This window comes from Theropithecus gelada, chromosome 20 (genome assembly GCF_003255815.1).
Source record: "Theropithecus gelada isolate Dixy chromosome 20, Tgel_1.0, whole genome shotgun sequence".
Taxonomy (NCBI): domain Eukaryota; kingdom Metazoa; phylum Chordata; class Mammalia; order Primates; family Cercopithecidae; genus Theropithecus; species Theropithecus gelada.
In genome coordinates this window covers 58,242,593-58,256,878 of record NC_037688.1, presented here as the reverse complement: position 1 = coordinate 58,256,878, position 14,286 = coordinate 58,242,593, and the positions used below count along the sequence as shown (strand labels likewise).

At 44.6% G+C, this 14,286-nt stretch overlaps 1 protein-coding gene across 1 annotated transcript in view; it reads left to right on the top strand.

Moving 5' to 3' along the window:
* The window catches only part of HS3ST4 (heparan sulfate-glucosamine 3-sulfotransferase 4), a 438,327-nt gene that overhangs the window by 353,822 nt on the left and 70,219 nt on the right, over positions 1 to 14,286 (top strand). The window lies entirely within an intron of this gene.

Here is a 14,286-nt window from a genome sequence, read left to right as displayed (position 1 = left end):
TTCACTTTCAAAAAATTACCCTTGTTGCCTATAGTATCTTCTCCATAGGCATATTCTACCTGTGTTTTACAATTTCTGTAGCCTTCTTTCTTGCTGCACAAGTTTTGGCTGTGCTTATATTTCCTCATGTAAGGACAGGAATTATTATTATTATTTTGTGAGACAGAGTCTCACTCTGTTGCCCAGGCTGGAGTGCAGCGGCATGATCTCCGCTCACTGCAACCTCCGCCTCACAGGTTCAAGCGATTCTCCTGCCTCAGCCTCCTGAGTAGCTGGGATTACAGGCGCTCACCACCACACCCAACTAATCTTTGTATTTTTGGTAGAGACAGGGTTTCACCATGTTGGCCAGGCTGGTCTCGAACTCCTGACCTCAGGTGGTCCACCTGTCTCGGCCTCCCAAAGTGCTAGGATTCCAGGCATGAGCCACGGTACCTGGCCCAGGAAAAAGTTTTACTCAGTTCTGCTGTTTGTCTATGTTAGTGTTTGTAGATTCACCTTTATTTCCCTTCTTTATTTACTTGTGGACCCTTCACTTCACTTCTGATTGCTGTTAGAACCTGTCTCTTATATCAGTGAGATTTACCACTCTGAACCAGATTTTTGGCATCTTGGAAGATGTTTAGCCAGTGTGGCTCTTTAAGACTCAGGAGGAATTTCCTATCTCAGCTTCATGTTGAGAAATATATATATGTGTGTGTGTGTGTGTGTGTGTATGTGTGTAAACATTACGCAATACTTACTGGGGTGCTAGGCACTATTCCAAAGCCTTTTACATTCATTTAATCTGCACAGTAACCCTCTGAGATTAGTACTCTTAGTATTCCCATTTGACAGATGAAGAAATGAGTCACTCTAATTCATCCAACATCGTACAACTAGTAAGTGTCTAAGTCAAAATTTAAATGTAAGCAAACTGGTGCTGAAGTCTGTGCTGTTAACTAGTACAATATGTTTCCTCTTCATTCCTTTCTTGCAAAAAAAAAAGAGTAAAAAGCTGTAGCTGCCTGGATTTACCTGTTTCTGTGGTTTCCTGCTTGAGAGAATGCATGTGATTGCTATGTTCCACCACTGGGCATTGTAGTCCTGCATAAGCGTAGGAAGTACTCATTGGGTAATTAGGGCAATGGAGGGCTACGTTGCCATGAGCACCTCCTCACAGAGTTCTTGCATGATGGAGAAGCCTTCCTGCCTCTGGCTGACACAGGGTTCTGGTCTCTAAGCCCCTGTAGGTCAGAAGTTGTAGCAGAAGTGCCTGGCCTTATTTTTCTGCATCAGGGATTCTTCCTTTCTTTGGTTAGTGAAAATTCCTTGAGGGCCCAGAAGATTTCGATCAGTACTATTTTGTTCCCAAGTCTGCAGCAACCTTTCATTTATTGGTGTGTGTATATGTTCATGAATATTCCAGTGGGAAGTTGGTGGAAAGGAAAGGTAGTCATTTGGCCGTTGGTGTCTTGCCCAGGAAGTCTCCCTTATCTAGTTTAATCCTTAAAACAGCCTTGAAGGATGCTGTTATTAACCCTGCTTTCCAGGTAAGATGATGAGAGAGCCCAGAGTGCTTAAGAAGTCACCCAGGTCACACAGCTGGCAAATGAAAGAGACAGAATGCAAGCCGGGATCTCGTCTCCAAAGCCCTGTTTTCTCAGCTATTACTCATTTCCTTCAGTTTCCAGTCAGTTCATTTTAATTCCTTGTATTTAATTCAATCTTATCAAAGATTCATTTGCTGAACTCCTATTATATGAGTAAGATCTGGACCTTGGACTCAAGAAGTTCATGATGAGAAGCCAAAGGTAGAAGGCGGTGATAATGGACCATGAGTGGCGGAACAGACTGCAGGATTTGGGCAAAAGTGGAAATTCTACTTTTGTGCATGGTTTGAAAACGTCTGGTGATGAGGGCACTCAGAGCATTGCTTGAGGAGAGGCATGACTCCTGCTCCAACCAGGTGTGAGGCAACCACCTGAGCAGTGGCAGCGCCACAGAGCCTGGAAGTCCAAGATGAAGGTGTCGGCAGGGCTGGCATTTCCTGAGAACTTTCTCTAGGCTGTTACATCGCTGCTTTATCCTTGTGTCTTTCCATCCTCTTCCCTTTGGGTGTCTGTGTCTTCATTTCCTCTTCTGTAAGGACACTGTTCAGATTGAATTCCGGCATAGCCTAATGACCTCATTTGAACTTAATTACCACTTTAAAGGCCGTGTCTCCAAATACAATCACAACAAATGAATGTAGGAACAAACTTCAACACATGAATGTTAGGGAGGAAGCAATTCAGTCTGTAATAGTCTAGAACCAATGGCAGGCCTAGGTGGCAACACGAAAAAGGATAGATTGTCGACCATATAGCACAACTCTTGGAATGTTAAAGGAGTTGGGACGTAATTCTTCCTCTAGGCCACCATTTACCTGCATGGAACATGCAACACTGAATATGTGTGTGGTTGTGTGTGTGACACAGTTTTAAGTGGTACTAGGACACAGCGTTCGACAACATTGAATCCCAGCTTGGTGCAGTGGTTCATGCCTGGAATCCTAGCAATTTGGGAGGCCCAGGTGAGAGGATCCTAGGCCTTGAGAGGATCCCGGGAGTTTGAGACCAGCCTGGGCAACACAGTGAGACCCCCATCTCTATTAAAAATTAAAAAAAAAATTAGCCAGGTGTGGTGGTGCATACCCGTAGTTTCAGCTAGTTGGGAAGCTGAGGTGGGAGGATCGCTTGAGCCCAAGAGTTCAAGGCTATAGTGAGCTATGTTCACATCACCACACTCCAGCCTGGGTGATGGAGTGAGACCCTGTCTAAAAAATTAAAAAAAAAAAAAAAAAACATTGAATTCACAGGAAGAAAGTCATTCTCTTTCCATTTTTCTTGCAGTTCTTTAAGGAGAATGTGTTAGTTGATCATACTACGTCTCTCATACCTCTCTGCCCTTTGTTAATGTCCCCTATTGAGAAAAAACAGAGATAAGAAGCCTTGAGAAATAATGATTATCTAGCTAAAATTGGAGACTACTGTTTTGTTTTCATCTTATTGAATTTTTATGATTGCCTTTTATCTATGGCAAATGATTTGGGCTTCTGCTTGTCATATTGACATAATAATTATTATCTTATTATTTCCTTATTTTCTAAAGGTAGTCATGTGTTTAAAAAGTGAGTTAAAGAAAATATTGAAAAAAAAATACAATAAGTCCTATAAGTAATGACACACATATTAGGAAGGTGGGATGAAAAGCTAGAAGGCTGCTGTGGGTGAAGGCAAGGTGAGTGGCGAGGAAAGTGGTGGACCTGCTGGGAAGTCATTGGGAGAATGATGTAGCTGTGAGATGTGCCCGTGCGCATGTGTACTGGTTGCCGGGTGGGGGCGGGGGGGAATGTGTGCCTGTGTGTGTGTGTGTGTGTGTGTGTGTGTGTGTCCTTGAGTGGAAAAACACAGTTTGTTCTCTGCTTTCACATCACAACGATCAACCCACAAGAGGTCTGTGACCCTATATGTGGGTTGTCCCCCACACACCAAGCAAGCGATCAGTTGTGCAGTGGACACCAACTGCACGGCCACCAATTCCATTCTGACACCCTCGACCTAGAGATAGCGTCAGATTCCACAGGTTGAGGCTGAGCTCAAGCCCCAGGTCATTTTACCTGTGCCTCTAACTGGTTGTCTATAAATTGGGATTCTCACAACGCCCTCCTTTAAGTCTGATTATTTGCAGGAGCAGCTCACAGAACTCAGGGGAATACTTAGGTTTACTGGTTTGTTAGAAAGGATATTACAAAGGATACAGACGAAGAGGTGCTCAGGGCAAAGCATATGGGAAGGAGTGAGGAGCTTCTGTGCCCTCCCTGGGTGCACCGTCCTCCAGGAGCTTCCACGTGTCCAGCTGTCCATGAGCCCCTGAACCCTGCCCTTTGGGTTTTTAAGGAGGCTGTATTATATAGGCATAATTGTCCCTTGGTGATCAACTTAATCTTCTGCCGTCTCGCCGCTGAAGATTGGGAAGCAGGGCTGAAAGTTCAACCCTCCAGTCCTGCTTTGGTCTTTCCAGTAACCAGCCCCATCCTGAAGCTACCTAGGGGCTGCCAGCCACCAGTCCTCTCATTAATATACATAAAGACATCACTTTGGAGATCCTAAGAATTTTAGGAGTCGTATGGCAGGGAAGAGGAAGAAGACTGTGTGTGTGTGTGTGTGTGTGTGTATGTGTGTATGTGTATGTGTGTATATATATATATATTTTTTTTTTTACCATGTCACAGTCCTCATACCCTGAAATCATCCCATAAGCTGAGATGAATTAGTAGGATTAGATAGGCCTTTGTTTTCAGTCTATAAGCAGGATTGGAAATGTCCACACACTCTTAGGTATGAATTACATAATGACATGAATTATTGTTTTTCCAGAAGCAAATAGTGAATGATAAATAGTTACTGAGCACATTTCATATGCCAGGCACCGTGGAAAGTACTGCAGCTACCATGTGGGTTAAGACAGACGGGGTCCCAGCTAAGTGGTCAAAGACTCGCATGTGACTCCTTCCGTACCACTCACTAACCAGGCACCCTCTGCAGAGCGATTTGAGCTTCTTGAGCCTCAGCATTCTTATGCATCCAGCGGACAAAGCCATACCCCATGCATATTGCCCTGGTGATAAATGAGCTGAGGTGTATGAAGGCACTGCCAATTGTGTGAAGGCACGCGTCCAGTGTTATTACTGTCAGCCTTACATTCCGAATTTCAAAAGTGCCATTCAGAGAATCCTTGCTTTGATGGCCCCCAGAAGCATGTGAAAAATAGAGCTTCTACTCAGAAGGCCTAATTGCATAACTTGAGCAATTTAGCTGGAAATGTTAAACACTGTGTGCATCCCGGAGCTGGAATGGAGGGAACCACGTGGACAGGAGGTCAGGGATCTCCTTTAGGCAGCATTGAGTTTAAGGAGACTGGCACCCACTGTGTTCATCCGGAGAGGTGTGGTGGATTAATACAATGCAGACCCTGAGTTTTAATAATGAGCCCAACAAATGTGCAAGGCTCCAGGGAAAATAATTGAAAGGAAACTCTCTAAGTCAGACTTGGTTCCTCCAAACGCATTTGCAATCTCCCTTCCTGTGGGGGTGGGGAGTGGGGTGAAAACTTTAGCTTAACAAGTTAATGACACCTGCCTACTGTGCCTTTAATTACCCTGCAAACCTCAAGCAGAGACTGACAACTACCAGAGCCATATGCAGATTTCAGGGCTGTCTACACACAGATAGCACAGCCTCCTCCCACAAGCCTTCCTGACAAAGATGAGCAGGATTCCAGGAAGCCCACCTTCACAGGGCAAGCGAAACTAATAATTTTTTTTTCACAAGGTGTCCCTTTTAATCTTCACAACAGACCCCGAGAGGTCAATATTATAGTGTTTATTTACCCAGGGGGAAACTGGCTTAAAGATATTAAATATGTCAAAGATCACACAGAGAGACCAGAGCTCCAGTCTCTCTGGTCAAGAACCTAGGTTCACCGCAAGGATTTCATGCAGCTGTGGAGGGCCCTACTCACTCTCCCTCCTCCTCCCTCCTCTCATCTTCCCTCCCTCTCTTTTGGTCTTTCTCTAGTCTCTTTTATTGCCTCCCTCTCTGTTTCCTGTTCTCCCTCCTTCCTCCCCACCCCATATACTTTCTTTCTTTCTTTTTCCTCTCTCCCTTTCTTTCCATTCAATTTCCCTCCCATCTCTTTCTCTCTTTCTTTCCTTCCTCCCTCCCTTCCTCCCTCCCTCCCTCCCTCCCTCCCTTCCTCCCTGTTTTCCTCCCTCCCTCCTTCCCTTCCTTCCTTCCGCCCTCTTCCCCAAGGCAGTTCATAGAAACCGGAACCCCTCTTTCCTAAAGTCAGCCAGGAACTCTAAAAATATTATTCTGACCTGCTGGGTAAAGTACTGGCCATAAAGAAATCATTGACTATAGATCATGAGACTCCCATTCCAGAGAGGGTCGTGTCCCACACTCACAAGGAAGGAACACTGCTCAGAGAGGCCAAGAAAAATCTAGACAGAGAGGCCTTGCTGCCTGTCCCCACTCAGTCTATTGGCATTCCATTGGACCCTTTATGTCCAATCCTATTTCCACTCGGTTGTCTACCCTTTGTTGAATCTAAGCATGAAAATGGACAACTTCTTCTGTATCTTTGAGTTTTCATTCTGAATACTCCAACGTAAAAAAGTTATTCTTATTACTTTTTAATTATTATTATTTTCCTTTGCAACAGAGTCTCATTCTGTCACCCAGGCTGGAGTGCAGTGCCACAATTTCGGCTCACTGCAACCTCTGCCTCCTGGGTTCAAGTGATTCTCCTGCCTCAGCCTCCTGAGTAGCTGGGATTACAAGAGCTCCCCACCACCCCACCTGGCTAACTTTTGTATTTTTAGTAGAGGCGGGGTTTCACCATGTTGGCCAGGTCTTGAACTCTTGACCTCAAGTGATCCGCCTGCCTCAGCCTCCCAACGTGCTGGGATTACAGGCATGAGATACCACGCCTGACTCCCATGTATACATGTTAAATGCAGGTGTTGTCTTTTCTCCTAGGAATCTGCCTCGTATCAGAGAACTTAAGGGAGCCAAGGGCTTTGCCCCCAACTGTCCTCACCAGGTCTCATGCTCCTTTGACTCTGAGCTGGGATAAATTTGTGTCTTTTTTGCTCTCTGTGCTTCTTTGCTCTCATGTGGGGACCTTCATCTCTGCAGATTATTCCTGGTTTAAGGTGAGGACTTCTGATTTACTAAATGTCTGCTTTGTCTAGCTTCTTTAACACTGTTCATCTTATGTAACATATGTTGCTAGCTGTCTTCAGACAATTCCATGAAGTTTATTGGAAAAAGTGAAGTGAACCGCAGGACAGGACACCTAGTGTCAGTCCTGGGTCTCTAGGTTGCTGTGTTACCTTAGGCAAGCCCCCTCCTCTGTCTAAACTTCAGAGTTCCCAGCTGTAAAAGATATTCTCCGGAGACCCTTTCAGCTCTGCCATCTGCATGTAAATCCTGATACATAAGACGCTCCCCTCAACAATCCACGATGACTATGTGGTCTTTCTATAATGATCTGTGAGAGCAGGTGGAAGTCTAGGGTCTCCAAATTTACAAGAAGTAAGTGAGATAAGTCATTTTGAATGCTTATCACAGCACTTGGAAAAACTAATTAATGTTAATACTTGCTGCAATGATTATTTAGCATGCACCTCCAATGTCCTAAAAACATCACACAGAGAAAAATAAACAGCGACATCCAGAAAATTTAAACAATAAGGTCTCAGGAAAAAAAGCAGATCCTATGATGATGTTTATAACATCCTGATGGAGAATTTCAGAATGAAGTTCAGAATGAAGGGGATTGTTCTTTCTCAGGAAGACCCAATTTAAGGCTTCAGGAAGTGTGGTTCTGATCATCTGGGGACAAGGAGATCCTGATTTTTGGTTTGGGACTTTCATGTATGTCCCTGTGCACGACACTGGTCAAATATTCACCACTCTGGACCCAATTAACTTGCCTGGAAACTTCAAAACAGACTCTAACATGTATATGCGATTTACATATATATACACACATATGTGTATATATGTGTATATATATAATACAACAGAGTCTAGTATTTATTTTCTTATTTATTCATTACTTGTATCACTATTTACTATGGATGTCTTCTGCAAGTGTAACAATACCATTTTGTGGCAGTTGCAGTAACAAACGCCACAAAATCTCCATAATTTTAAATAATCTCTCACTCATAAAACATATCTATCATGTGACAGCAGAAGTGCACTACTCCACAGAGGCATTCAGGGATCTATGCCGGGGGAGGCTCCCTTAATAACACAGACTTCTACCACCACAAAGACAAGGAAAAGGAAAGCTTGGCAGGAAATGCACCTGCTCTTAGAGTGACAAACATCACTTCCTCCTACATGTCATTTGTCAAAGCAGGTCATATGGCCGTGCCTGAGATTTAGTAAATGGAGACAATCCTACCAGGTGCCCTGGGCAAAAGAAGCAAATATTTGTGAAGGGTATCTCCTCAGGGTATAAACACAACACCATACCTGACCGGCTGGATTTGTGTCATAATGTATCCTCACTTCCACGAGAAAGAGAGAGAGAGAGTAGAAGAAAAATAATGCATTAAGATTCCTTGTTTTTCACAAGGAAGCCAACTCTCCTCCATTCAAATGAACTTCCCCTTCCAATTGACTCAGTTTACCTAACAAGGCAAGAGCTAAACATCTGTTTCCCATGAATCCTTCTCAATTTCTATCAAGGGGCCGGGGAAGTAAGTGGTTCGCTGTCAGAACCAGTGGCCAGTAGACCAGGTTGGAAGTTTTTGAGAACTATTGGTCAGAAAACCATTGGCGCAAGAAGAATGGCTGTCTTCAGCAGAATGAAATGGGAAGATAAGAACTGGGTACTGGTGATTTGTTTTATGCGACCACCAGAGCAGGCGCCAGAGAAAAGGCAAGTAGGCGAGGTAAAAAAGAAACTTTATTAGCTAGCCAATGTGAAGGAAGAAAGGGCGAAGTTTACCGGTTTCCGACGGTGGAGGCCGAGGAAGTTGCTCCGGCGTTTTTGGGCCAGGTTTCTAGGTTCGCATATGAGGAGGGGCCGAGGAAGTTCGCGCCGCGCGCCTGCCGGGATCGGCTTTTTTGTTTAAGGCTTGGGAGTGGGAGGGCAATAGGCGGGACACGGGCGTGTTGGGGCGTCTTGTAGGTGCGGCCAGCTAAGTTTTGGTTTCCTTGATTGGACGCCATGTTGCGCCTGCGCAGTTGGGCGTGGGCTGCGTTTTCCCGCGCGCGGGTAAGTTGGTGATGAAGAACCCGGAAATGCGCCATCTTAGTTGTTTTTGTCCTCTCCCCCCGTCCAGACAACTGGAGTGCGTCAGCACCAGGTCATTATTTTGGTGGTAATTACCCCGTCAGAGTCCAAAGTTTCAAGAGAGTCTCTGAGCTGAGGATTGGGATTGTGGCTGTGGGTTCCACCAATCCATAGTCAGGAGCGGAGGGCACAGAAGTGCTCTGAGAGCCATTGTAAGGCAGCAAACCTGTGTGTTTAAACAGTGCTCTTTCCCGTAGTGTGAGGTGGATGTTTCTGACTGATCTTTACCTAATGTGTGCACACTGGTGGGTGCTATTAGCGGCCTCTTACACAGTAGACAGAGTTTCTCCCTGCCACTGCCCTGCTCCCAACCTCCTAAAAAATCATGAAGGACATCATTGTGTTTCCCACAATAATGAACCATGACAAATAGGTGTTTATTTATCTGTTGTGTTTAAAAATTTTTCATGACAATGCAGATCAACCTATCCTCAGCTGAGCATTCTCTGTTATGTAAATATCCTAGCAATGACAAGTTCAACATCTGTATCATTATTATTATAATAAAATGTATACATATTTATAATTGGATAGGTATACTTTGTGGAGTAGTTCACATTATATTTTCATATTTAATCTTCACTGTGACCTTGTAAAATTGGTCCAGGTTGAGCATTCCAAATCCCCAAATTCAAAATCCCAAATGCCCCCAAATCTGGAACTCCTGAGTGTCAACGTGATGCTCAAAGGAAGTGCTCATTGGAGCATTTTTGGATTTTGGATTTTCGGATTTAGGATGCTCAGCCAGTAAGTACATGAAGGAAATATTCCAAAATTTGAAAATGTCCAAAATCAGAAACACTTCCGGTCACAAGCATTTTGGATAAGGGGTACTCAACCCGCACTTGATAGGTGGGAAAACTAAGGCTCAGGGAGGTTGGGTAACTTATCTAAGCTTATCCAAGACTCTCTGCTAAAGAGGAGAGCAAACACCTTTCTGTGGCCAAAGGTAGGGTCTTTCACAGGTACTTGGTTCTCTTGCCCAGGGCACATGGTAGGATCATCCCCACATGCTGAAACTCAGGTGTGGCCATATGACTTGTTTTGACCAAATACATGTAGGAAGAAGTGACATGTATCACTCTAAAAGCTGGTGCAGGTTGGGTGCGGTGGCTCATGCCTGTAATCTCAGCACTTTGGGAGGCCGAGGTGGGCAGATCATGAGGTCAAGAGATCAAGACCATCCTGGCCAACATGGCGAAACTCCGTCTCTACTAAAAATATAAAAATTAGCTGAGTGTGGTGGCATGCATGTGTAGTCCTAGCTACTCAGGAGGCTGAGGCAGGAGAATTGCTTGAACCTGGGAGGTGGAGGTTGCAGTGATTCGAGATAGCTCCACTGCACTGCAGCCTGGCGACAACGTGAGGCTCTGTCTCAAAGGATAAATAAAGAAGTGAGCTAGTGCATTTCTTGCCAAGCATTCCTTTTCCTTGCCTTTGTGGTGGTCATGCAGGTAGAGCTAAACCTGCATCTGTCTGTGTGAAGAAGAGAGATACAGGTCTGGGCTAGGTAAAGCCTCCATCTTACTGTGAAGTGTATTACAGGAGTTTCAGAAAACATCTCACTGGGGCCAGGGTAGAAGGCCACAGTCCTACTCAGAAAACGTGAGAGAGAATTAAAATCGAGTTTGATGGCAGTCTGAGAAGTCTGCTCTGAGATTTAATCAGGTCCTGATGGAGTAGTCAGATTGAATGGTGCCAACCGGGAGGCAACACAAGTTGTTGCAAGGAAAACAGCCCCATTAGAGCTTTGCATTGTACATGTTCTCTGAGCTAGGTAATTGTGGCTGTGTGATTCCTAGCAAGTGACCAAACCTTTCTGAAATTTAATTTCCTCATCTGTTGGAGAAAGGGGCTGAGCCAGGGGCTGCACCATGGCCTGTTATTTGCGCAGTATCTGGGCATCAGCTCAGAACACCCCCTGGGGATTTTCCATTTGTCAAAAGAAGAAAAAGAAATCAGGTCCCAAAGGGATGTTAATATTTTTAGATTGCATTTCTTCCTGCAGTCTTTTTGGTTGACTTAAATGTGGGCTTTAGGGCAGGGCAGCAACCCGAGTGAGCTAAAGAGGCCAGCAGGAGAGAGCTCCTTGGCTGAGAACGCTGGGGGTGACATGGCTCACAGGCACAGCAGGAGGTGAACGGCTCTGTGGAGGCTGTGGCTAAAAGGTCTTAATGGATTGTGCTCTCTCCTGCCTCATGATTACAGGATTCTTGTCCATCATGTCTTGGGCCAGTGCTAAAGAATTGCTGAATTTCCGCTGCACCCTCTCGCTCCCCAGGGCAGAGGCGAATCTACTCGGCTAGAAATTGATTCTGTTGTATCCTTTGCCTCTACTTTGTTCCACAGGGAAGCAGATATTCTGGAATCTTGGCTTTGGAGGCACCGTCAGAACACCTGACTCAATCTCCTTCTGGTGCAGATAGGGAAACAGGCCTAGAGAGGGAAAGGGAATGGGTGAGGTCCTAGAAGCGGAACTGCTGAATTGGCTCGTGGTGTCCTAACGATCAGTTCAAATAAGTGACTCTCAAGGGACGATGATTTTCCTGGCCCCATTCATTGTCCCAGTTCCAACCTGGGAGCTGGGAGGAAGGTGGGTTCTGGCTTTGAAGCCTTGGACTGAGGTGGGAGGCCTGAGGGTCATACCTTGCCAAGGGAGGTGGAAAGAATGTGATTCAAAAGATGAGTTCAAGTTGTGATCAGGCAGAGAAACCCAAAGAAGCGATCCTAAGCCTCAGGTTCAAAGAATAAGACATAGGCAGAACCTGGGACCTGGGAAAAGGCCATGGCAGAGTGGAGGCGAGGGAGAGGCCATGTCAGAGTGGCAGGTGCAGGGGTTCAGGATGGCAAATGAGGTGGGGCTGTATTTGGGCTGTTTTTTCCTTCCTCCTTTCTTTCCCTACCATTGTCCCCCTTCTCTCTCTTCTTCCCTCCTCTCCTCTCTCTTTTTCTTGAATATTGATCACAGAGTGTGATGTCTGATTTGCTTACAGAAAATCACCAAGCCAGAAAAGGCAAAACCATTTTCACAAAACATTATCTTTTATGCCTAAGAATGAAATAAAGTAGAGAGGAGAGGGTCCCTTAGCTACCTATACTGGAAAAATAGGCATGGTACGAAAACTTGGGTGAGAAAACCCAAATTAACCACGTCATTCATTAATTCATTGATTGAACAGCGTGACTAATAGTTGCCAGGTTTCCATCTCCATCCTCCTCTGACCGTGTGAAGTAGGCAGAACACAGAAACCCTTTTAGCCTGATCTGTGAAGATCATGATCATGATACCTCACTGGGACTTTGACAGGATTAAATGAGTTACTCCAGGAAGGTGAACACATTTTAATGTCTTTCAAATGCTCTAGTATTATTATTACCATTATTATTTTATTTTTATTTTTTTGAGACGGAGTCTTGCACTGTCGCCCAGGCTGGCATGCAGTGGCACAATCTTGGCTCGCTGCAACCTCCGCCTCCTGGGTTCAAGCAATTCTCTTACCTCAGCCTCCCGAGTAGCTGGGGTTACAGGTGCCTGCTACCACGCCCAGCTAATGTTTTTGTATTTTTAGTAGAGACAGGGTTTCACTATGTTGGCCAGGCTGGTCTGAAACTCCTGACCTCCTGATCCGCCCACCTTGGCCTCCCAAAGTGCTGGGATTACAGGCATGAGCCACCGCGCCGGGCCTATGACTATTATTTTTACTTGTGATTGTTTTGATTATTGTCAGAACCCTGAGTCTGTGCATTAGAAGTTTCCTTATGGTCAAATCAGAGAAACCCAGCCCTGCCCCGAAGAAAGATTAGATGACTGCTCAAGCTTCCTAAGACATAAGAGGACTCAGGAGCCCCAGGAAGCAGGTGCAGTCGTTTGAACTTGACCTATGTTGTCCTTTTACTGGAGTCTTTGGGATGTCCACAGCTGGTAAAGTAGGATGAACAGCAAGGATACATTCATTGAAAGCTTTGCCACCAGATTAACTTCAACTCTGCACCAGCTCGTCTTACTCCCTTGCTCCAGGGACTTGCTGGTGGCCACTGAGTTGCTGAAGTACACTGCTGTCCGACTTCCTTGCTTCCTGCTATCCAACAGCTCAACATTTTACAGTCTTCAGATACTCGTCATCTTTTCATTGCCCTCTGCTTGTTTTTCCATAGCAGACATTGCTCATAAATCTTTGCACTGACACTTAGCTGTGACAGGGACTGGGACTGTTTCTCTGCATAGTTCTGCAATCACCCATTCAGGTGGGAGATAGCCAAGGTCATCTGAAATCTGGTGTAAAAACTTTTATAATGATTGAGCACCTCATGTGTGTTCGGTGTTCTCCCAGACACCATACTGAGGCATAAAGCAGCAATTTCTAGTTTTCTTTGGTCTAGAAATGCCCACAACATTTCAAGTACCACCCTGCGATTGATTGGCTGGGATTTTGTAATGAACTCCTCGGTCATTAATTACTGATTGGCTGGGGATTCCAATTCCTCTGGCTTCTCACTAACTGGAAGAATTCACTGCTATCCACATATTGAGGTTTTTTACTTTACAGTAAATCCTCAGTATTTTATAAAGATGTTTAGTAAGACAAATGCTGTCTTTGATCTTTGAAGAATCTCACTTATTACAAGTTCCCATCTTCTAAAGGGCTTGTTTATTTCTTCTCTATTACCGGTTTCTGAGCAAATTCATGGCAAAATGCACACACATCCCAACCCTATGGTGATGCAGTGTTTTGAACAGCGTTTGATGTAGAAACTTGTCAAAGTTCTTCTTATCTTTCTTATTTTTTTTCTCAATCTAATTAAATCATTTCCATAGACTGCTTTAGCCAGATGCCTCTTTGCCATCTTAAAAAGCACTAATAAATTAGTTGAGCATGACTGTGGAAAATACGTTGTCTTCCTTTAACAGGAGATTGCTCATTATGCAGCATATACTTATTGCTGAATGGCGTGGTCCTGGCTTACAGTGCAGTGTTAGTCATGGCAGAGAATAGCCAGGATTACCAAGTTCCAAGTCTCCACATCTCTTCTTTCTTCAAACTCTTCTTGACCCCCACCACCATCTTGGCTACACATAAGCACCAGGAACAGTTATGATCAGGAGGAGGGTAGATTTAAGAATCCTGGCCAGAAATTGTGGAACTTGGCCTGCTTTTGACTTTACTGTTTGTCCAGAATTAATGTAGGACTTTTATTGGAAGTGACGCAAAACCTAACCAAACTAGTCTAAGTGGCTGGGAGTTTCTTAACTCAGGAATATGAAAAGGATAATTTATTCCATCTCTAAGTGTAGCTTGACTCAGGGGCTCACATGACATCATCAGGCTTTGTTTATCAGTTTCTTTTTCTTTATTAATCTCAGGGCTCAGATATCTGTGTTGACTTCAT